The 22,978-nt window shown below is 42.1% G+C and overlaps 1 protein-coding gene across 3 annotated transcripts in view; it reads right to left on the minus strand.

Annotated features, from left to right (window-relative positions):
- Nucleotides 1-22,978, minus strand: part of Kcnh1 (potassium voltage-gated channel subfamily H member 1) — a 357,017-nt gene that overhangs the window by 5,197 nt on the left and 328,842 nt on the right. The gene's annotated exons all lie outside the window — the stretch shown is intronic.

The raw sequence follows: 22,978 nt of genomic DNA on the forward strand, positions 1-22,978 counted from the left end.
CATCTTCAAGAGGAAGAAATTCCATCCTTGATTTTCCCCACCCCCCCATTTTCTGGGAATCTGGAGAACCCAAATAGTGTCCTCCCAGCAGATTGTCCTAGCTTTTGACCTTGGTCCGCATTTAGCATGTTTTTACCTGCAATTCAGAATTATCTGGTAAGCGTTTAAAAAAATCACTTTCCTCTTATGACCTCCATTAGAATCTTCAATAGGGGAAGCTCTTGAATCTAAAAGCAGCAGTTCCCTAGAGATTCTGATACACAAAAATTGGAGCATTGCTGATCTAAAGCACACTCTAGAGCCAGAAAGTTCAAGTGAGTCTCTAGGTATGATTGCAGCTAGGGCTGCCACTGACAACTGTGGATCTGAATCCTACCCATGCTTGTTTGTGACAAGTAAAAGTTCACCTCCTCCAGAAGCCCTCCTTTTCTTGGGGAGTTTACAGTAGAACAAAGATCCTTGAATATACACTTGATCTAACAATAGTACCCAATACTTGGGCATTGTGTGCAGTGCATAAGGGAAGTTCAATGCTACTTCACTCGTGTAAGATTGAGACATACACTATTATTACCCTCTGAAATTGGAAAACGTCACATAACAGGTAAATTGCCTATAAGAAACCATAGATCCATACTGCATGAAGAGAATAGACAGTAGATTTGAGATTCTGGCTCTGAGTATGTATAAGCTGAAAATTACAGGGTTTTCCCTTGGCCATCATCTGGTTATTGGGAAGGCCTATAATTTCTAACTTTCATTGCACGTGGCATTTAGACTCGAATATATGTCTTGACCCATGCCATATCCGGAGGTGAGGGAAGCAATAGGTTGTCTTTTTAATATTTTTTTAGTTGTCAGTGAACCTTTATTTTATATATTGATACATGGTGCTGAGAGTTAAATCCAGTGCCTCCCCACACCAGGGCCCAGCTCAAATAGCACCTTCTCCTCCAGAAAGCCTTCCCTGAGCTTTAAGTTATCTTTCTGCCTCCCAACCTGAACAGCACTCTCTGCTTGTACCCTCCTGTCCTTCTTACTCCATCTTGTAACCATTTGTGGTAGAGATGCATTCATTTCCTTCCTACTCACATCCCTTTTTAGGGCAGGAGGAGAACAGTAAGGGAGGATGGAGGTAAGGAAAGAAGATTTGAATATGAATGTCTCCAAGAGGAGAGAGAACTTTTGGAGATAATTACTTTGGTTTGTGCTCCTTATTTCTGTCAGAACTCTCTCTCCTCCCTTTTTCACTTGAGCTACTTTAATCAGGTTTTATTCCTTATAAGCAACAGTTCCTGAACAAGATACCAGTTGTTTAATCCATCTCTCACCCCCCTCTGAAAGCTCGTAGGGTTTAGAACAGAACTTTTTCACACTTAGAAGCTGCTTATTATCTGCTTTAAGAGAACAAGGATTCTCTCTTATGTTCACGATTCCCAGCTCTTCAGAGTGTCTGGTGTCTAGGGCAGCCTCAATAACTATTTCTGGTGAGGGTGGAACACTGAATGGTCACCAGACACAAATTTGGTGTCACTGTTCTTGTCACGTGAAATAAGAGGGTGCTCATTCTGTTCTCCCCCACCCCCTAGTGCTCAGGATTGAATCTAAGGCCTTGTGCAATCCAGTCAGGCACCCAACCACCGAGCCACAGCCTCCTGAGTGGTTGTTACAAGTGTGCACACAGCAAGAGCAGACCTTTTTTAATTTTGGTGAAATCTAATCTGTATTAACTCTTTCCCATTTAAGGTCATGATTTATTTCCTTTTTTTTTTCTCAAGAGTTTTTCGGTTTTACACTTAAGTCTATAATCAATTTTAATTTATACTACCAAGTTCACTTTTGTTTTTCCTCCCCTGGGCATAGAGATCCAATTGTAACATTGCCATTTGTTGAAAAGGCTATTCTTTCTCTGCTCTATTACCTTTGCATTTTTTTTAAAAAAAAATTATGTATGAGCAGGTGTATTTCCGGGTCCTCAGATCTATTCTGATGTGAGCTGACATCTTGACTCTTTTGACCTATAAACAAGGTATTTCTTCCCAGTTATTTGTAGTTTTCATTTTACAGGTTTATCAAGTGTTTTGTCAGTATTACAAATTTCAGATTGTAGTTTTTTAAAGAACAAATATAACTGATGTTGGATTTGGGAAAAAAAAACTCTTTGTGGAATAAATGAATAACAGGTAAATACTGTCAGTAGGAGGATGTTTTTGGCCTGGAAAGATGAACTCACAGGCATCATAGTCCACATTATAAAAGGGTTTGCTCAGAACACCCTTGGTCCTTTATTAACACTCCTTACACCCAACATCAGGGGCAGCCCTTGAGAAGAGATGTGCTATGACTACAGGCTGCAACACAAAACTTATCCTGAGAAGCTGTTCAGCAGGAGTATTAAGGTAGGTTTATGAAGATTTGATATAAATTTGAGGTGGCTGTTCCTGGTGTGTGTGGGGGGGAATGTGTGGCTACCCCATGGATCAGAATCGTGGACTGACCCAGACAGCATATTCAGATGTCACATGTACCTTGGGAGGGGACATGTGTCTCTGGGTCTACATAGACTCATGAATCCTCTTGGCTTCCAAAGTGTTATTATCTTACGTGCCTGAGGCAGCCCATCTGAATGGCCCTGTCTCAACCAGTGGGCAAGTGAACCAAAGCTTCATACCCTGCAGCGATGTCTGTACTCTCTTGAGAATCAGTAAGACCAACAACCCCCAGGGGACAAGGCACAGGAGTTCTTACAGAGCTCATGTGGCCTAACAGCTCTGCTGATCTGGGATTGAGAGCTTATTTCAGTTGCTTTTTTGGAGAAGTTAATCATAGTCTGCCTCAGAGGCAGCTATGACCATGCATTTTGACAAGTATTTTAGATCCAAGTGGGCAGGGGTGGCTGCGTGACTCGCAACAATGAGGTCTATGCAACTAGCCCTCTGTCTACTTGGAGATGCTTATAGTTCCCTAGAACAGGAGTGTACCTTAGGGATGGTGGGCACAACCCCAAAACGCCTTCTGTGCACATCAGGCTATCCAGCTTTTCCCAAGTGTTCCATGAGGCTTTAATGGATGCTACAAGAGGAGGAATAGTTTCGAGGTAAAATAAATTTGAGCTATATTTACATTGTTAAATGCAGCCTTAAAATGCTAATATGCATCTGAAGGAAAGACAATGCAGATGATATTTCGGACTGTATTCCACCCAGAATTCCCTCTAACAAACTCCCAAATTATGTCAATATGTACAGCTTGGGTGTCATTTGTATATTGTGTCCTGTTCCAGGCTCTTTGAGACCCTGAAATTTCAGATGTGTATTATCCCTGGTCATCTCTGCGTCCTATATTCTCCAATAATGCTGAACAATTTCAGGTCCTAGGTTACCTTTGGGATTCAGCTTAGATGCTACCTTTATCAACAAGCTCCCCGACCATTACAAGGATGAACACCCTTCCTGGTGGTGCCAAACAGGGGACAGCTATCTATCTTGAGAAGCCGCTTTTGGTGTGTCCTTTCCTGTAGCTCCCCGAAGGCAGGTGCTATTACATTTTTCATGTTCAACATCATGCCTAGCCTATAAAGGGCTCAATCAATGATCATGTGTTGTTGAATTAGGGCCATTCTCATTTATGAAGCCTATGCCAGGGCAAAATAAGTGACAGACCCTGCCCCAAAGGCTGCTTCTGATGTTTGTGATCTAATGGGGAGAGGAGACTGCAGGTAGATTTATTCCATGTACACCACAAAAGGTGCTGAAGGGTAGTGTGTAAATAAAATTTAAAAAGATTTCCACTGTTACTCATTTCAGACTGACCTCATACTGATTTCATCATCTATTTTTTTTAAATCTTACATAAGCTCAGAGAGCTAATTTTTTTGCAATGAGGACAACTGCTCCTGAATTTTTCTTCTGCATAAACTGATATCTTCCAAGGGAAGGACAGTGGGTATGTATAGTGCCTGTTTTAGCTCTGCTACCACCTGGTCAGTGCAGGGATAGTTCTCCCCACCCCCCCATTTTTTTAATTGGTGCATTATAATCGTCCATAATGATGGCATATACAGGTGCACAGTATAAAAATATAATTTGGCCAATCTCACTGTCAAGCACTTCTCCTCTACTGATCTCCCTTTGATTTGCATGAGATCCACCCCCACCTTTTCCTTTCTCTAACTTCCAAATGAGAGGAAACTCAACCTTATTTCACTTAACATGGTCTCTAATTCCATCCATTTTCCTGCAGATGCCATAATTTCATTTTCTTTGAGTTAAACTCCATTGATTTATGTGTTGATGTGGCTATTGTGAATTTGCTGCTATAAGCATGGGCATGCATGTTTCACTATAGTATGATGATATTATTCTTCTGAATAATATCTAGTCTTTTGAGGATCCTCCATATTGATTTCCATAGTGGTTGTACTACTTTACAGTCCCAGCAGTGGTATAAAAGTGTTCTTTTTCTCCACATCCTCTACAGAATTTATTATTTGTCTTCTTGATGACTGCCAGTCTGACTGGTTTGAGATGAAATCTTGGTGTAGTTTTGATTAGCAGTTCTCTAATTGCTAGTGAATATTTTTCATGTTTTTTTTTTTTGAGATGGGTTATTTGATCTTTGGTATCAGAAGAAGAGCTAGCAAAGATTTTCACCCATTCTGCTGATTGTTTCCTTTGCTGTGCAATCTGATGCTGTCCCAGTAGCTCTTGGCATTATTTCCTAAGTGTTAGGGGTCCTATAGAAAAAGTGGTTGCCTAAAAGCTGGGGTTTTAGCCTATGTTTTCCTCTAAATCTGAGGTCTTTCATCCATTTTGAGTTGATTTTTGCACAGAGTAAGAGAGAGTGGTCTAGTTCATTATTTTTCCCAATATTTGTTTAGGATTAGATGACCGTATTTGGGTTTGTCTGCAGGTTTTCTTGTACAATTTCATTTCAGGGAAAGGTTTTAATATAAGACACTATAAAAATACAAAATGGTGGTTTATTCCATATATTCTGGAGCATTATCTCATTCAACCCATGTTTCCTGTGCAGTGGTCTTCATCACAGTTAATTTGAAGCAGTACTTGAGGGTTGGGGGGGGGGGTCGGGGTTCTTTCCTTCCTGTCATGGAGAGGTTGTTCCCTCTGGAAAGGCCCAGTCCTGATGATAGAGCATCATGAGTAAAGTCACAATCCTGCCAGTCCACAAGGTAATGCATTTTCTTAATTTATTGGGCATGGAAAGTTCATGCAGAATGTTGAGCAGCTCTTAAGTTTTTGCAACACTGGGGTGGGGGAAGCCAGAGGATGCCTCCAAGGTAAGTATGGCCACTGTATCTTGCTCATACAGCTTGCCATCCTTCTGAGACTGCACTAACTAATGGTCCCAGATGAGGGAGGAGCATATTATAAATGGCTGTTGAGCTGAACTGAATTGACAGATCCTTAAGCTACAGGGTTTTGTGAGCAACTATTTTTAAGTTTAAAAACAACAATCCTGGGATCTGAGGTACGTTAGGACAATTGACCACCTGTTCCACATTGCCGTGAAAGAAGGCCTTGCCTCTCTTAAGTCTAAATTCTTCTCCCCGCTCTGGCACTAGCTAGACTTGGCACACTCTTGCTCCAGGGGACTGCTGCTCCCCTTGGCCAACAGTATGAGTGGAAGAAAGGGAGGAGACACGAGCAGGAACAGTTATTTAAAAGAGCTCAGACTATGCAATAAAAATATAATGTCATTTCTCAGTGGTTTGCATAAATGAGCAGGGACTGAAGTATGAGTCATAGAAAACCATGTATATTGAATGCAGACCACCTCCTTCACCAGAGAGCCATAGACAGAAAGAACACAGCCTTGGAGTGGTTTCAAATTTGACCACTGCAGGTGGCTGGGTGACCTTGGGGAAGTCACGTCTTTCTACAATTGGACCAAATCAACGGTTCTCGTATCTGGCTGTGCTTCAGAACCATCTGGAGAGAGTATTATCTACTAAGTGAGAATTTCCTATGGCAAGGTTAGAAACTGGCATTTCTAATAAGTGCTCAGGTGATTCTGATGCAGGTAAGCTTGACCAGTATCCAAGAGCTTGAGGTCACTGCCATTATGTGTGGCCCCATAGCTGCTTTGTTGTCCCCAGTGAGTCTATTGGCATCTGGAAGATGACTGAGCAGGCAGGGGTGTTGGCAGATTCAATCATTTTTTGATTCTTCTTCCCATAGACTTTACAAATTCACTTGAGTAGAGGACATAAAGCCAAGCAAATATATATGCAACTATATACTGCACACATAGGGTGGCCTCATGGCGCCAGGCCTCCTTTCCCCTTGGGGCTTAGGTTCCTGCTGGAGCCCCCCTCCCTCCAGGCCTTGGTGACGTCGTTTCCCTCACCCCCCAGCAACCCTGCCTAGTTTTAATGCAGAACATAAAACATGTAAAAACAAACTGACCACTTTGATTATTATGGAATCTAATGTTTTTCCGTCATCTGCATTGTGAGGAGGAGAGGGTCAATAATTGTCAATGAACTAAAACTCTGTGATGCTAAGGATTGAGGCAGGAGAATAAACATAGCGCTGCTCTGCAGGGGATGCCAGTCACGTAAACTCACAGGTTAAACATTAGGTGGGCCCAGGGTAGGAGGAGGGAGGTCATGAAGTCACAGAGCACCCCCTGCCAAGTCTTGATTTCCTCATCTATCAACAAAAGACAACTGCCGCTCTGTAAAATTGTAGAAGGATGAACTGGACTTAGGTATTGAAGGTGTTCAGAAGAGGATATGTTTAGAATGTTAGTGACTGCTATCAGAAAAACATCAGAGAGCTGCAGTGTCCAAGCACAAGATTAAATATTGGACAGGTGCCACCCTAGGCCATTCCTTACAGCAATCCTCGACAATGGGTACATTTTAAAGCTACAGCCCAAACCCAGACAGGCTAGGTCCCTTCTAGACCCCTGTTCTTAGCCACTCTGCTGTGGAGAATTTCTCTTAAGGAACCTAGTGGTAGGGCAGGATAGAAATCATCAGCATCTACTAAGTCAGTGTTTGAAGAGGACATGATTCTAGTTGTGTTAGACTGAGTGGCCCTTGAATTCATCAGGATGGAGTGACTTAGGGCAAAATGCAGATTTTGACGGGTCAGGTAACTTAAGAGCCTGAGTGTTTTGGTTATTGGAAAATACTGCCTCCCTGAAGGATGCTGGTAACCTTGGGGCACAGCACTCAATAGGAGAAGTAGAATGATTAGAGGCCCCAGTGGACTTGGTAGAGGAAAAATCTAGAGGCAAGAGATGTCGTCCTCTCAGGAGACCTGGTCCCTTGGCTCCCCGTGGGTTGCTCCTTCCCACTTCCATGCAGACTGAGCTTTCTTACCCCGCACTGATGTCCCCTGAAGACTGACATCTCATTCACTGGTGCAAGGATCCCCATAGAATAGTAGGTACTGCAAATAGGTAAACCAGCATGGTCATTCTTTTGACAGACAACCCTAGGGGCCTGAATTTGTTCCATAGATTCATCAATTCCTGTTTTTTTAGGAACACGGGATACTTAAGGCGTCTCGTCTTTTTTGGGCTTGGACCCAGGGAACATAGAATTCTTTCTTATCAGCACTGCTCAGGGAAGAGAGGACACTGCTGTGCAAGAGTTGGATATTTTGGTGGGGACCATATTTGTTACCTTCTCCTTGCTTTGTGCTCTTCGTGTAGTAGATTAAAGTCTACCCCCACCAAAGACATGTTCATCTAAAACCTCGGAACGTTATCGTAGTTGGAGTCTTTGCAGATGTAAGGATTTTGAAATATTATCCTACATTGGAATGGCTCTCATTCAACGATTGATGTCCTTACAAGGCCTGTAATTCCAGGGACTCAGGAGGATCTCAAGGCCACCCTCAGCAACTTAATAAAGGGCTGGGGAAGGAGGTTATGTATCTTTGGGTTCAGTCCCCAGGAAGGAGTTACATAACTATAAGCCACAGGTTACTACAAGGACAACCAGAATTTAAGGAGGAGGCATGGATCCTTCCTCAGAACCTCTAGGATGAACCAATGCTAGTTTCAGATTTTTGGCTTCCATCCCTGAGAGAGAATGTCATTTTGAATCTCCAAGTTTAGAGTACAGGGTTTACTTTACCATGTCCTCTTTCCATTACCTGTGTAACCCTGTTGGCTGTTTTCCTGGGTTCTTCCACATCAGTATTTACCCTAAGAGTCGGTGGCAAGAGCTAGGTATAGGTGCCCACCCTGAGGAATTCACTTGCCTTTTCTAAGCCTTAGTTGTTGTTTGTACAAAATATCTACTTAAAGCTTTGCATGGAAGAGGATCCAAGATGGCAGCATGGAGGCATCTAGCACCTAACCTGATTGTCCCCAAGTAAAAAGTATTTAGCTGCTTTTAGAAGGGAATGTCTGTGGGTTTCAGCACTGGGAGAGAATCTGTGGGTGAGAGACTGGAACCACCTATGCTGTTGTCCCAGCTCTTGGAAACAAAACACTCTTGTAACTGACAGCCCAACTCCATAGCCAGGGAAGAGGGACTTTCTGCAGGAGTAAAGGTGAAAGGCACCCAGCAAACTCACTGGAACATTTCAGGTAACTTACCTGAGAATTATAAAATGTGCACAGTGCTCTGGTAAAGGATGTCAAATCATGTCAGTAAACCCCCACAGGTGCTATAGCTAAGACCCCCTCTTGAGCTGCGGCGTTTGGATTGCTTAAGGGGTAGCTGCCTCACAAACCTTGGCCCAGCAAAGTGACTGTGACCTCAGTCCCCTGGGTGCCCTACACTTTAGGAAATGGATGTTGCAGCTTCGAAGGAACCCCAGAGTGTGCTGACCTTGAGAAGCAGGAGGTAAAAAAGCTCACCTCTATGACGAAAGATGTGGCCAGCCATACTTCCCATGAATGAAGGGAAGGCTGTTTCCCTGCCCTCAGGTGCACAACTAGGAGAGGTCAAGTACAACGCTGCATGGCTCCAGCCCCACTTCCATGTAGGGAGGAGCACCACAGTTCCTGTGCCACCACTGCCCCCAAACCTTATCCGAGCTGGTGGGTAAGTTCCACAAAAGGTGTTCCTCCCTCTTCCCAGGCAGCATCTGGGTCCAAACCACCGACAAGGACTTCAGGCCCTCACCACTGCTAGGACAGCCTAGACCAGAAGCCCAAATCTGTCCCTTGCTTCATAGGAGCAGCCACCCGAACTGCTAGTGGCCCCCAAAGACAGTAGGTCTCTTACTCTGCGTCTCAAGTCGTTAATCACAATCAAAGAAGCCATCGGGAGACTGCTATGGTGCCCAACTGGACATAACATGAAGACAACTGCCCTGTAAAGTGGTAGTGATATCTATCAGATGCACAAATCTCAATGTAGGAGCACACGTAAAATGGCTCTACAAGAATACATTAGCAACTGGCCGCTCAAAATACAGTGTGGAAGAAAAGGATAAGAGTAAGAAATTCCACACACAAAAAAAGCTCAAGAGAAACAATAACGGCGTAGAAAATATGGACATCCAAGTACAGGAGGCTTTTAGAATCCCCCCATAGACATGACCAGAAAAGATCTTCACGATGGCATATTTCTAATCCAACTGTCTTAAGAAAGTTCATAAAATCTGCCACAGAAGCACCAACTCCTGCCAACCAAGAATATCATCCAGAAAATATTAAGGAAATTCATGACTACCAAACCAGCCTTAAAAAGTATGCTTAAGGATTCTTACATCTAGAAGAAACATAACTACCATCATGAAAGCATAAATCACACAAAAGAAAAATCCTTAATTGTCAATACTTACCTTGAATGTAAATTGACTAAATTTAATTCAAAGATTGCTGGGTCTTGCTTGGTCATCCAAGAAACTCATTTCATCAGTAAAGACACAGAAAAAAAAATTGTAATAACCTGGAAGCCAAAGTGCGCAGGAGGAGCTCATCTGGCAGGCAAGATAACAGTGATGGATAGATCATCCAGATAAGAAATCAACATAATTATACTACAGGTCAAAGAGGATTTGATATTTACAGAGAATTCCATCTAACAGGTACAACATCCAAATTATTTTTAATGGATGGAATTTTCTTTACAATATGTTAGGCCACAAGGAAAAAACAGGGCGGCAGGAAGGAAGTGCTTTGTGCCCGAAGATCTCACCATCTCTAAGTGTTAGAGGACCCCCATCCAGCTGCTCTCCGCAGAAATTACCAGCACTGTGACCCCACGTGGGGCTGTGGGACTCAGCATTCGAGTAGGACCCAAAGCCCAGAAGTTCTAGCTCACATAAGACTCTGTGATCGCCAAGACTTAGCTCCCACACAAGTTACTCAGCTGCTACCTCCCCATGGCACAATGCAGTTGCCACCTAACATCCCGGTGCGGGCAGAGGGAGATAGTACCAGTCCCAAAAAGAGACCTGTGAGGTGTGCAGTGTTTCTGCAGGAAGTGGTGGATGCCAGGACCAGTCTTCCACCAGCTTACAACAGACGATACCACCTACTGGATGAGAAGAGAAGCAGGAAAGATACGGATCTCTAAAGCTAGCTACAACCCTGGCTTCTTCCTTCGAGTGTGTGTGTTGGCAGGTGTTCTCTCATCTATTCCTCCATTCGCTGGCCCTCACATCCCCAACATATGTGAAACCAAAAAGTTTGAGGACTGAGTCATCTGAATAATGTAAGAGAGAAGTTGTATATGCCATTTTTTATTCTTTCATTTAACATTGGCGTTTGTTTTATATATTCTACTCTCATCCCATGTACTTGCCTACCCTGTCTATTCTCTTACTACTAACCCTCTTCATTAGAGTTCTCCATAGTTCTTAAGATACGTTAACTCTCTGTCCTACCTCCTCAGTATATAGTCCTAAGCCCTACTCCCAGTTTATTGTCCACTGTAGAAACTGTAAATGTCTTAATAACAACACGTTGTTCATAAATCCCAATATCAACAATATACCACCTATTAACATTGTTTTTACCTTGTAGGGTTCCAAGACCTCTCCTGTGTGGGGAAGGACAATCTAGACACACATAAGAAACCATGAAAAGACGAGGGAAGAAAGTGCCCCACAGCAGAAGAAATTATAGAGAAGGAGTTTTAGAATGTTCTGTGAACTCAAGGAAGATATAAGAGAGCAAATACAAGAAGTGAAAGATAACTTCAACAAGGAGCTACATAAACAAATACAGGAAGCAAAAGATCACCTCAACATCGAGATAGAGGTACTAAAACAAACAGAAATCCTTGAAATGGTACAGTAGCCCACTTGGAAGATAGGACAGACAATGAAGATTATATATTTTATCTTGAAAAGAATATACACCACACAGTAATAGTTGAGAAAACATGAGCAGAACATTCAAGAAATATGGGAGAGCATAAAAAGACCAAATTTAAGAGTTATTGGCATAGAGGTCCAAAGGGGAATGAACAATCTGTTCAATGAAATAATATCAGAAAATTTTCCAAACATGAAGAATGAATTGGAAATTCAATTCAAGAAGCCTACAGGATGCTGAAGGTACAAAATCACAACAGATCCACACCAAGGCACATTATAATGCCCAACATACAGAATAAGGAGAGAATTTTAAAAGCCACAAGAGAAAGGAATCAGATTACATACAAGGGAAAACCAATTAGTGTAATGGTAGATTTTAACAGACCCTGAAACAACATGTATCACACTCTGAAAGACAATGGGTGTCAACCAAGAACCTCATATCCATAAAATTAAGCTTTAGATTTGAAGATGAAATAAAAACCTTCCATAATAAACAAAAGTTAAGAGTTTATACCTAGAAAACCAACACTACAAAACATCTTAGAAAAATATTCCATGAAGAGGAAACAAACACTGAAAATCAGGAGAAGGGAGCATACCAAAGGAAGAACTAATCAAAGAAGTCAAGTTAAATAACAAATACAGCTTGGAATACAAACCATGTCTCAATAGTAACCCTGAATGGTGAGTTTAATAATCAAAAGACATAGGCTAGCATACAGGATTTTTAAAGAAGGCCCAACAACATACTCCCTCATCTGATAGGTAAAGACATACATACACTGAAAAATCATACCACTCACATGGACTGCGACGGTTACACAGCCAAGTTCTACATAGACCTTTAAAGAAGAATATACTCTTTAAATTTATTTCAGGAAAAAGAGGCAGTATTTCCAAACTCATTCTATGAGGCCAATATCACCCTGATTCCATAATTGGGTAAAGACATCAAAAAAAAGAAAACTTTAATATCTCTAATAGATGCAAAAATTCCATGACATTCTGGCAAATTGAATACAAAAACACGGTGCACCATGATCAAGTGGGATGCATGGTTGGTTCAACATAAGGAAATCAGTAAACGTAAATTATCAATAGATGCAGTAAAAGCATTCGACAAAATACAGCACCCCTTCATGTTCAAAACACTTGAAAAACTAGGGATAATAAGAACATATCTCAACATCGTCAAGGCTGTCTACATTAAGCCCGGGCCCACATCGTTCTAAATGGAGAAAAGTTGAAGGCATTCCCTCTAAAAACTGGAACAAGGCACGAGATGCCTTTTTTCACCATCAAAGAAAGAAAACTATTTAACATAATCCTTGAAACACTGGGCAGAGCAATTAGACAAAAGAAATTAAAGGGATACATACAGGAAAAGAACTTAAATTAGAATTATTTGTTAATGATATGATTCTATACCTAGAAGACCCCAAAAGCTCCACCAGAAAACTTCTAGAATAAATGAATCCAGCGAAGTAGCAGGTTATAAAATCAATACCCATAAATCAAAGGCATTTCAGTATATCAGTGACAAATCCTGAGAGGGAAATGAGGAAAACAATTCCAGTAGCTTAACAAAATACTTGGGAATCAGCTTAATGAAAGAGGTGAAAGATCTATACAATGAAAACTACAGAACCCTAAAGAAAGAAATCAAAGATCTACCTTGTTCTTAGATTGGTCATTTTGATAATATTAATTCTGCCTTACTACCAAAAGCATACTATACAGATTTAATGCAATTCTGATCAAAATCCCAATGGCATTTCTCATAGAAAAAGCAGTCATAAAATTCATCTGGAAAAATAAGTGACCCAGATTAGCTAAAACAATCCTTAGCACGAAGAGTGAAGCAGGAGGCATCACTCTATCAGAACTTAAACTACACTACAGAGCAACAAAAACAGCATGGTATTGGAACTGAAACAAACTGCTAAAACAATGGTACAGAATAGAGGACACAGACTAACCCCCCAAATTATAATTATTTTATATTAGAGAAAGTTACCAAAAACTTGCATTGAAGAAAAGATAGTCGCTTTAACAAATGGTGCTGAGAAAACTGGAAATCCATATGCAACAAAATGAAATTAAACCCCTCTCTCTCACCATGCACAAAACTCAAAGTGGATCAAGGACCTAGGAATTAAACAAGAGACAGAAGAAAAAGTAGGCCCTTATCTTCATCATGTGGGATTCTTAATGAGACTCCTAGTACAAGAATTAAAACCAAGAATCAATAAATGGAATGGACTCGAACTAAAAAGTTTCTTCTCAGCAAAAGAAACAATATGTGAGGTGAATAGAGAACCTACATCTTGGGAGCAAATCTTTACTCCTCACACATCAGAGCATTAATCTCTAGGGAGTATAAAGAACTCAAAAAAGCTAAACAAAAAAAAAATAACCCAATCAATAAATGGGTCAAGGACATGAACAGACACTTCTCAGAAGAGGCTATTCAGTCAATTAACAAATACGAAAAATGTTCATTTCTACCAAGTAGAGAAATGCAAATCAAAACTACTCTAAGATACCATCTCACTCCAGTCAGCATGGCAGCTATTATGAAGACATACAACAATAAGTGTTGGTGAGGATGTGGGGGGGAAAGGCACACTCGTACATTGCTGGTGGGACTGCAAGTTGGTGCAGCCAATTTGGAAACCAGTATAGAGATCCTTGGAACCACCATTTGACCCAGCAATCCCACTGCTTGGTCTATACCCAAAGGACTTAAAAACAGCATACTACAGGAACACAGCCACAATGTTTTTGCAGCATAATTCACAATAGCTAAACTGTGGAACCAACCTAAATGCCCTTCGGTAGATGGATGGATTAAAAAAAAGGTGGCTTATATATACAATGGAATCTTCCTGAGCAATAAAATCATGGCATTTGCAGGTAAATGGATGCAATTGGATAAGATAGCCAATCCCATAAAAAAATGAATATTTTCTCTGATATGACTGTCTCATAGTGGGAGAGAGCCGGGGGTTAGCATTATCCAAAGTACGTGTTTGAAGACATGAATTGATGTGAATATACTTTATATACAGAGATGAAAAATTGTGTTCTATGTGAAATAGGAATTGTGATGTATTCCTGTCATGTATTTAAAAAATAAATTAAGTCAAAGGAATATTTTGTTTCTATATTTCCTGAAATCTTACCATTCAGAAATACCCAACTGTTTACCTTATGTTGTTTTAGTTTTTAAAAGTATATGAATGTTTATGTGTATATATGTAAACTTTAAAATACACAAAAATGTTTCATTTAACTACTTAGTTTTTCAAATCAGATTTCACTCCTTTGTATATTATATAAATTTTCAATTTAACAAAGAATATATTAGGCCACAAAACAAGTTTTAAATTTGAAAAGTTGAAATCATACCCTGTCTTTTCTGATCCCCATGGGAACAAAAATACACAACTACATAGGTCAAAGAAATTGAAATTTCTCAAATGAGAATGGAAACAACTTTCAAAGGTAGGACTAAGTTTAATGAGTGCCTAAGTTAAAAAAAATCAAAGTAGTAGAAAGAAATAATAGATCTTTAAAGAAACAGGAATAAAAATGATACAAATTATCAATGAATTGTTTTTTTGGGAAAAAAAATGCCAAACCAACTTTCAGCTACACCAACCAAGAAAGCTATTTCAAATTTGTTCTGTGAGGCTAGCCTTACCCTATTACCAAAACTAGACAAGGGTATAACAATGGACCAGTATTCCTAGTGAATATAAATGCAAATTAAATTCAACAGCACATCTAAAAGACCATTCATAACAATCAACTTGGTTTTATCCCAGGGCCACAAGGATATTTCAACATCTGTGAATCAATATATTTTCACTGTGGATGTGATACATCATATGATCATCTCAATAGATGCAGAAAAAACATTTGATAAAATTCAGCATTGCTTCATGATAGAAAGCCCTGAACAAATTAGGTATAGAAGAATTTTACAGTAACACAATAAAGACTATTTATGGCAAACCCATAGATAACATTTATTGAACAAGAAAACATTTAGTATTACAAGTTTTAGCCAAAGCAATTAGGGAAGATAAAGAAACAGCATACAAATAAGAAGGGAAGAAGTAAAATTATCCCTGGATGCTGATATCATTCTATACACACACAAAAAAAATCAAGACTCTACCAAAAGACTTAGAATTGATAAATCAACATACAAAAATCAGTAGCTTTTCTATATGCTAATAATGAATTTGCTGAAAAAGACATTGTGAAAGCACTCCCATTCATAATAGCTACCAAAAATACCTAGGAATAGCTTAACCAAGGAAGTGAAAAATCTACAATGCAAATTACAACATGCTTATGAAAGAACTAAAGAAGACACAAAAAAGAAACACTTTTGTTGATGGACTGGAGGAATTGCTAAATTGCCCATGCTACCCAAGTGATCTAGAAAATACACTCCCAAATTTCACATGGCAGCACAAGACACTGAATAGCCAAAGTAGTATTGAGGAAAAGGCACACAGCTGGAGATATCACAAATACCTTATTTCAAAACATGCTCCAGAACCAACACAGTGTAGAAATGTAGTTAAAACATAGAGAATGCAATAGAATAGAGATCTCAGAAATAGACCCACATTTCAATAGTAATTGATTCTTGACAAATACAGACCCTTCAATAAAACAGAAAACTGGATATCTGCATGTAGAAGACTCAATCTTGACCCCTCTCATCCTGTACAAAAAAAACAAGTAGAACCAAAAATACTAGAACAAAACATAGACGAAACACCTAATACATCAATACAGGCAAGGATTTCTGTATAGATCTCCAGAGGTATAGGGAACAAAAGCAAAAATTGAGAAATGGAATTATATTAAAGTATTCTGCATGGCATACTCAACACAATGAAGAAATAAATAGCTGGCAAATATTTCCTGCAGGTTATCTGACAGAGGGTATTAACCAAAATATATGTAACTCAAAATACAATATAAGAAATTCAATTTAAAAGTGGGGCAAATTATCAATAAATATATGAAAAAATAGGGAAATGCTAATAAAACCTACAATGTCATACTATCTAAACCCAGCTAGAATGGCCATTATCAAAAAATGAAGTTGTTGAGGAAGTGGAGAAAAAGGAAATCTTATATACTGTTGGTAGGAATGTAAATTACTATAGTCATTATGGAAAACAGAGATCCTCAAAAAATTGCAAATAGATCTGCCATATGACCTAACTATCCCACTTTGGGGTATATGTCATTAACCTAGGTGCCCATCAATAGATTGATAAAGAAAATGTGGTATATTTTATATTATATATACACACACACCATATAATGGATGGAACTGAAGGACTTTTTATGTGAAATAAGCCAGACACAGATCACATTGACCTGAAAGTAGATGTGATTGCTGTAGATTGGGGAGGGGTGGAAAAAGAAGATGGATTTATCAGCACATACTGTATGCATTTATAGAAATATTATATTCAACCCCATTAATGTGTATATGATTTTTTAAAAAAAAAACAAACTTCGTTGTGGAATTGTCAAGACAATCTTTTTGCAACAACCCTCTCTGCTTTCACATTTATAAACCAATGCTGCTTTTCTTGGTGGTTCTGGTTCTAAATGTAAACATTCCAGCACTCAGCATGAGACCTCAGTGTCTCCTAGACCCCTCAGTGGGAAGCAAATCACCAATCAGGCCATGAGGACTCCTGACTTGAGTGGGTGGGTAGGAGAAAGGCCAGGTAGACTGCTGTGATTTTAGGGACAAATATGGAGGAGGTGGCCCGGGGAAGCAGAGGAGCAGACAGATGAAGCCCTCCCCGACTCACTTTTAGGCATACTGCCAGTTTATGATACTGTGAACCTCAGCCTGCAACTTCACCTGTGCCAGATTCCTAAGGAGCATTTGCAGCGGAGTAAGCACCCCAGGAAACATGGACTTGGTGTCCATGTTGTCTCCCACCCTAGGACCCAGATGGAACTGCGTGCAAACCCTGCAGCTTCCCTTAACCCTTCCAGAGGCAGATTTTGCATTCTACCTGTCTAGGCTTCCACTTCTCGGGGATCCCACTTTATTAGAGAAGATGAAATCCTGGGGAGACCAGTCTTAAGTGGCGCATCTTACAAATTGGAGAGCTTTTCACCTCTTCCTGCTTCCATCAAAAGCTCCCGGAAACTTTTGCTCTGACCAGGTTCCTCTGCAGCAGTGCATTATAGAAAGAAGAATGCAGTCGCTATCTTCTCCTCTCCCAGCAGCAGTTGTAAACTGGGAGGCTGGCGAATCATTCAGGGAAATTTTTGTAAATACACACCAATCCACCACTCCCATCGCTTCCCAATCCCCCACCTCTACTTTGAGAACCAGCCTCCTAGTCTAAAAGTAGAGATTGTGCCAGTTAAGACTTATACTGGGAAATAGGGCCACATTGCCACACAGGTCATGTTTCACACTGTTTAGAGGGTACACATGGGCAGATGTGCACGCGTGCTATGTTGCCGTTTCTCAATGTCAGAATACAAGCAGCGCACACAGGGCCCCCTACCTAACTATCCTCAGCCTTCTCTTTTTCTCTGCTCCTCCAGGCCACCACGTATCCCTAGCCTGTCTCCCCAGTCACTACTCCTGTCTTCAGTAGAGGCCTGAGGCACTGGATCTGAAGACAAAAATAGCTCTGCTAGGGCCTCAGGTTATTTATATCTCCACTGGCCTGAGCCCTATGCCTGCAGCATGTGAGCACTGGGGAACAGAGCCACATCCTGTCCCCCTGGTGGGGAGGAGCTCTTAGCCTGGGGTCTGCAGTGGAAGCCTTCCTGGAATTCTAAGGATGGAAAGAGGCTGGGGACATATAGTCTACCCTCTGGTGGCAAAGGGCCCTGTGAATCACCCCCTGGCCTAAGCCCCTTCAAGAGGCCTTGGTGCCATGACAGACTTCATAGCTCTGTGCTCTCGTTTTTGACCTAAGCTAACTTCCTCCCTGGAGTTTCAAGCCTCAGGTCATTTCTCATGGGGAGATGACACACTCTGCTAAACCTATTACTGCACAAGGAAGTAGCTCTGACCAACCATTCAAAAAATCTTTACGCAGTGCCTATTGAATACAGAGGGAGTATGAGATGGTAGAGCCACATTGAAAGAATGCGAAAGGAGTCTTGCCCTCAGAAGTGCATCTTTTTTTTCCTCCACATTATCAATCAGCACCACATCGCGACCCTCCAGACTCTTCTAGGAGACCCTGATGCTGTGAGTTGGCCAATCAGTTTCCCAGACTTCTTTGCCAGGGGAGCTTTTGGTTAGGATTTGCCAATGACAGCCCTGGAAGAGACTGAAAAGTGAGGATGAAAGGAGCCTACTTTGGGCTCCTGTTGCCGTGGCTCCAGGACAATTGATCAGCTTCAGCCTCATCCTCCAGCAGCTACTTTGGGATCTTCCAGCACAAGCTTTGCAGGATTCAGCTGTGTGCCTTGGTGATCAGAGCACAACTCAACTGCTGCCTCCTTCCTGGAGCACCCACCAAACTAAGCCCCCTTCCAGATATCTGGGCACCTGCTTCTCAGAGGTCCTAGCATCAGATGGATAGCGGTCCTCCCCAGAGGGCATAGAGCATAGCCTCCAAAGACCCAGGCCCCTCCCCTAACCTCTGAGGTTGGTAACACTGCCCTTTTGTGCACCCAGCCCTGAACAGGAAGCTGCTGCTTTCAATTCATTAACTTTCGTGTGTCCTTGGCATCTCCTTTGCACTCTTTTAGCCTTCTAGCACCAACTCTGGATTCAGAACCTCTTAGAAAACAATGTAGTTTCTGTTTCTGTTTTCTTAACTAGTTGGGTGGGGAAGGGGTTCAAGTTCGGGCACAGCAGGAGGAAGGGGATGCTCCCACTGAAACCCATGAGGAGCCAATATTTACCTTTTTCTCCTAAAGCAGCCCATAGCACCAGAAGAAAAGGAACTTGAACTCCCACCTGGTGCCCTACAGTCCTTGTTTGGTACTGGCTAAAGTCACTCCTGGTGCTGTCACTAGTCAAGATCTTGAATGTCTATTCTATTCTCTTGGTTACAAGGACCGGCAGGTCCCCTTCCTTCAATTCCTCTGTCTGGTCTCCTCATTCAGAGGCCTATGCAGAAGGTGGCAGATTTTCACCCTGGTCTTAGATACCTGTCTTTTGATGACTCATCTGCTGCGCAACTGTGGTTTGGGTGAAATCCTGTAATGTGTAGCTGTTTACCGAGCATTTTGCCTGTTTTACCTTATTAACCCTCAACCATAAACCCACTTAATAGAAAGTATTATTTCTCTTCTTTCAAAGGTGAGGAATCTCAGGTTCAGAGAGGTTAAGTCCATTGCTGATGGTTTGTTCAGCCAATGAATGGACAGAGCTGTAACCAGAGACCAAGGTAATCGATCCAATCTCCAGGCCCGGCATCCTGTAGATTTTTACTGTGAAGGGGAAGAGAAGGGTTTGTTTTTCTGTACCTGAGGACGACACCAGGGCCCTGGTACAAGCAGAACACCAAATGCCTAAAGAGGACTTTCCTGATGGAATGAACACAAGAAATATGGTCAAGACACCTGCTTAGGCCAGGCTTTGAACTTGTGCTGGGATATGCACTGCACTCCCTTGAGGATTTATGAGTTGATCAAGTGTGACCAACACTGATGACCCAAACCCAGTGCTGCCTTCCACATGGGGACTGGCTCCACGTCTGGGATCTGAGAATTCAACTCTGCCCTCAGGAGTCTTCAGCTGCCTCTCTTCCAGGCTTATAAGGATTTCTGGCCTCATAAGACAGGGGATATGCTAATTTCACCTCCAGATGACACACTCAGTAGCTCTGCAGGCTGACTGAGGTCTGCATACTATGCTTCGGTGCAGGAGTGTGCCCTCTTTCTAGCCCATGATAAGGGCTCAGGGACCAGCCCCTTTTCAAACTTGTCTGGCCATGCAGCCTTCTAATGGCAATCTCTCCAAAAACCTACTTCTGTCCCCATCAGTCACATACCAGGCAAGCCAATAAAATAATCCACATCAGCACATCTCTGGAAATGGCATTGTAACTTCACAAAGCAACTGTTACAAAATTAGGGGATAAAGGGTGCACATCAAGGGTTTACATCACTTCCATCTCCTTACTTTTTTTTTTTCCCCCATGTGATACCATTGTAGACACAAGGCACATGGATACCGTCTAGGGATTGCATTTCTTTCCTTCTCTGATATACCCAAATGGCAGAAGTTAGTCCTGAATCCAATACAGAATATGAAGGCTGGGGTATTCATTCTAGGAGTAACCTCTGGCATTTGAGTTGACCCAGAGTTGACATCAGTTAAGGCGCTGGAAAACTTAGCTTTCCTGTCCCACACGATAGGCTATTCAGTCCACAAAGTTGAAGCAGATATGCCTACCATATATTTGGTTTTCTTGTGGAAGAGGAGACGGAGGAAGAATACCCTGCAAACAAGCCCCACCAGGATGTATCATTCCCACAGAGGACTGGGGCCTCCCACAGCTTACCCCATGTGAAATCCCCAGTAAGCTAGGGGTCTGCAGGAAGTGGGAGAAGGGAGTTCCAGCTCCAGTGGAACAGGGCATCTAAGAGGGACAAGACCCTAAGAGAAAGATAATTAGGACAAGATTTAATGAGATGGAGAGAAGACAGACAGCAAAGAGAAGAATCCCTTGCAGGAGGGCCTCACATGAAAGCGAAATGAAATAAAACATAGCTAGAGAATGGGCAGAGAAGCCCACAGAGAAAGACATCATACTGGCAGAGAAATGAGCCCTTGTGACCCCAAATCAGAGGGGAGAAGGGCTGCACCACAGAGGGGGCCCAGAATTATCTGATGATGATGGTGGCCTCTGGGTTCTGGGTTCTGTACTCCAGATGATGGAAACAAGAGGCTACAATAATGAGCAAGGCTGAGCCCCACTTACACGAATCCCAAGCCTATGGGCTGCAGCACCTGCCTGCTACCAGGCTACATCCTCCTGTGGAGGCCAGGGGCACCTGCTGCTTCCTCCTTGGTTCTCACTGGGAGTAGCAAACAGTGCTCTCAACCTTTGGTTGTAAATGGACGTGCTTTCCTTTGGGCTGCTCTCACCCCCAGCCTACTGTGTAACAGATACCTGTAGGCCAAGTTGAATTCTTTAGCTGGGTTTCCACCCATATTCTGTATTTTGGAGCATCTCTCTCCAGAGTGCGTCTCTTTTGTGCCATCTTTGTACCCACTGGAAGAGAACAATGTGGGCCGAGCGTGGTGGTGCATGCCTATAATCCCAGTGGCTTGGGAGGCTAAGGCAGGAGGTTTGTGAGTTCAAAGCCAGCCTCAGCAAAAGCGAGGCACTAAGCAACTTAGTGAGGCCCTGTCTCTAAACAAAATATAGAATAGGGCAAGGATATGGGTCAGTGGTCGAGTGCCTCTTAGTTCAATCCCTGATATACCCCCCCAATCCTCACCAAAAAAAGAGAACAACGTGTTCCCAGGTTGGGCATTTGGATTAAATGAGGTCAATGTACATAAAGCACATGGCACCCCCTCCCCCAATGCAGAAATACAGTGTCTGCTGTGTTCCACTCTGGATTTAAGGTTTTGCCTTTTCAGAGAACATAGCCCTTGTACATCACTAATTCAGTGGGAGGGACAGTCCTGCCACTTTGTCAAAGGAGCTGTGTCTATTTAAACTTGGGCCTGTGTGTATGTCGTGACCTGTTCACACCAAGACAGAAGAGGGATACTTTCATAAAGTGAGCACAGGAATGGCCAAGAGAGAGCCCTAGACTGTGGAGGAGGAGCTTCATAGAACCATCTTTGGTGCAGGAGCAGAACCTTCAGCCTTGGGTGGTAGTACCAAAGAGGTGACGGATTATCACAGGAGAATGCTGGGAATCAGGAGGGGATGGAGAAGAGCTTCACCTGCAAGTTCCTGTGTGCCTTCCCCTGCTCCACTTCCTGATGTCCCCAGTTTTCGGTGTTATTTCAAAAACATTTCACCAAACCAGGTGAAGTGGTGCACACCTGTAATCCCAGCAACTTGGGAACCTAAGGCAGGAGAATTGTGAGTTTGAGAAGTCGCAGCAACTTAGTGAGACCTGACTCAAAATAAAAAGGAGTAGGGATACAGCTCAGTGGTCAAGTGCCCCTGGGTTCAATCCCAGTACCAAAAAAAAAAAAACACCCTAAGATGAGTATAGCTGGAAACTGGGATGTAACAATTATTCTATGAATGTAAACAGTAAGGCTCAAAGAGGTTTATGGGTAATAAGTGGAAGAACTGGCCAGAATTTGAAATCAGATATGAATTTACAAACCCAGGCTTAATTTGGTTTCTTCCTACCCAGTTTCTAAACTAAATCACGGTTCACTGATGAGGCCAAGAATTAAACTGACCGGGATAGCAAGAGCAGCTGGTCCCCCTCCTGTCTCAGAAAGAGTCAGCCTGCTGCTGCTACCCCTTGAAAACCAGCCAGCCAACAAGGGAGCCAATTAAAGCATGTCACAAAGTGATGAGCCACCAAGGTACTGCTCATGAGACACATCTTTTTATATGCAGTAGTTGCAACAATTAGGCTGCCCCCCAAGGCTATTAGGAACTAAACCACACTAAACAGCTTACACAGGCACTGAGCAGGGGACAGCACACTGCTTTCCTTGGCGTGGGTAGCAGACACTTTACTGCCCAATGGCAAGACTC

This window comes from Ictidomys tridecemlineatus, chromosome 10 (genome assembly GCF_052094955.1).
Source record: "Ictidomys tridecemlineatus isolate mIctTri1 chromosome 10, mIctTri1.hap1, whole genome shotgun sequence".
NCBI lineage: Eukaryota > Metazoa > Chordata > Mammalia > Rodentia > Sciuridae > Ictidomys > Ictidomys tridecemlineatus.